Source organism: Ylistrum balloti, unplaced genomic scaffold, assembly GCF_031769215.1.
Source record: "Ylistrum balloti isolate Yb309-2 unplaced genomic scaffold, AGI_CSIRO_Ybal_v1 Utg370590, whole genome shotgun sequence".
NCBI classification, from domain to species: domain Eukaryota; kingdom Metazoa; phylum Mollusca; class Bivalvia; order Pectinida; family Pectinidae; genus Ylistrum; species Ylistrum balloti.
This window is the reverse complement of record NW_026782366.1, coordinates 947,544-949,983: the sequence shown is the minus strand read 5'-3', so window position 1 is coordinate 949,983 and position 2,440 is coordinate 947,544. Positions and strand designations below refer to the sequence as shown.

At 34.0% G+C, this 2,440-nt stretch overlaps 1 pseudogene; it reads left to right on the top strand.

Moving 5' to 3' along the window:
• Positions 1-974: 974 nt before the first annotated feature.
• Positions 975-2,121, top strand: LOC132556753 (uncharacterized; annotated as a pseudogene).
• The last annotated feature ends 319 nt before the right edge of the window (positions 2,122-2,440 follow it).

Genomic DNA, 2,440 nt, shown 5'->3' with positions numbered 1-2,440 from the left:
GTGGTATTCCCAAAATAAAATCCGTGTTAAGTACATACTTTACCCTATGTACATACAACAGTCGTTTCCGTTGACCTCCTGTCCAGGTTTTGTATCATAATTACCTATCTATTATTTACTTTCGTTTACGATAGACATTACTTTGGCATTATGTCAACAAGTATAAAGACGTTAGGTGCACTCAGACAATTCTACAGCTATATAAGACATTATTGATGTTGCCATCTTTGATCTTATATTTACCCTCTTACGAAACTGTCTGCATTGAAAATACAGTCCCTTATACGAGACATTTTTTGTTTATCATTCTCAAAACTTTTTTTTCAAGTTGATCGATCTGTACAGGAGAGATTTGGTGATATGTCTGCGGCAATAATAACTTATCTTATCGATAACCAAATAAAGCAAGTCGTATATTACAATGCATATGTGTGGTGGGTGGTGTTATATATAACAATTTACATATCTCATTGTCGTAAACTGGTGCAATAATTCGATGTGTATTAGGGTAGGATTACTGCCGTCATGAAATAAGATAAGACGAACGGGAAAGAAGTTTACTTTTACAGTTAAAGACATAAAATATATTTATTATTTACAGAATTTTACAAAAAGAAAACAACAAAAAAAAAAAAAAAAAAAAAAAAGAATTCAAATTTACTGGAAAGACTATATTCAGCCATACTTCCTGGTAAAATTGCTTGACGTGTAAAGGTGCAGTACGGATATTAAGCCGTTTCATCTTAATCTGAAAAAGAAGGCCCTACCTGTTGTAAAATACCTCACATCGCTGATATTGACATCTTTAAACCTTACATACCAACGCGAAGTCAGACTTTTCTATTTTTATCTTTCGATACTTTAAATTATCACGTGTTATCACAAATTCATGTGAAATACACTTCCACGTGGATTATTTTATCAGACAATTCAAATTCCTACCTCCTAGCCTTCTGTGTACATTACCACCAAGGATGTCACTATATAAAGTGCGAGAAACATAATTGAATTCATTAGTATATGTGCGCTTGACTCTTCAACACGCTTCTAAAGTAGTCTTTACTATACATATCCCTTTGATAAATTTCGTCATCACAGAAGAAGCCGAAAAAGATGAAGATTTATAGGTAAATATTAATAGAAATTACAACATAATTTTCTTTACATATAACTAATGATTTGATATATTACTGCGCTAATGCACAAATCAAATTTTACAATACGGAATCATTTTATAATCAATGTGCATAACTTTTTTTAAAAATCATCATAAACTGCAGTTGGACTATGTCATTATATTACGGGTATTTTGAGAATCAAAGATTATAGCTTCTTGTAATAATGACTTTTATTTCTCGAGAAGTTATATTCAGGTTAGGTTTGTACTATGATAAGTTAAAAAGCAACATGTTAGATGCAAATCCCATAGGGATTAATTATTGAAAATAAATCAATTAATTAATCAAAAGCATACATACATGCGTGTACAAATTGGGCTTACAAATTAACACTAGTTTTCATCTATTTCTTTTTCCCCATTATCAATTTATAGCTGCAAATTAAAAAAAAATATGTTCAATTTATTGTGACAATGTCCTATTTTACAGATATCCGCTGCTGATTGTGGCCACCTTTCTACAATTTACGGATGTTTTGATGGTTCCTTTACCCCAAGCTCTTACTGGCAACGAATCACAGCGTAAAATCACTTCGGGAAATCATCACCATGAACCACAAGTCCGTATGCCGTCGAAGACAGGAACTTCCCCGATGAAACGAGACACGCGTAAACTTGACATGAGCATTCCAAGTAATAGGCAGGTGTTGGAGATATTTTACGAATGGCAATTGATGCATGGAGGAATAGGTATAATTCAATCACGCTACCGAAGGTCAACACGCTCTAAACGTTCAGTACCCAAGTCACCTGTAACAAAGAGATCGGCACATCACAAACGTCGTCAGTCCCAATATAAAAGACATGAGAATGCATTTATCAGAGCAATGCATCGTAAATATAAAGGCCAACTAATCAACCTAGAAACAGCATTGAGAAGACTATTTAGACAGATTTACTTCAGGAATCGTGGATTTGGAAAAACTTGGTCAAGATATGGATGATTGGCTTCAAGTTTCGTGTTAAAATCTAAACATGTTTTTCTTGTGACAATCTCCGGGCACAGTTCTGCAAACATCACGGAAGAATCATCACCGTGATCTCCGTAGTTGACATGTATTGCTGAAAAACCTGTTTTAGTCATCAACTGGAGCGGATTGTCGGCATTACCTTACTACATTAGTATAGCACAAAGCTGTGCGAAATTCCTGACGATGGCACGGATTTAACTGATGTCTGTCTATTAACACTGTATTCTCTGATACACAGAAAGGAAAAAACTTTTTTTGACTTTTGATTGAATTCCGTAAACAGTGTATAATG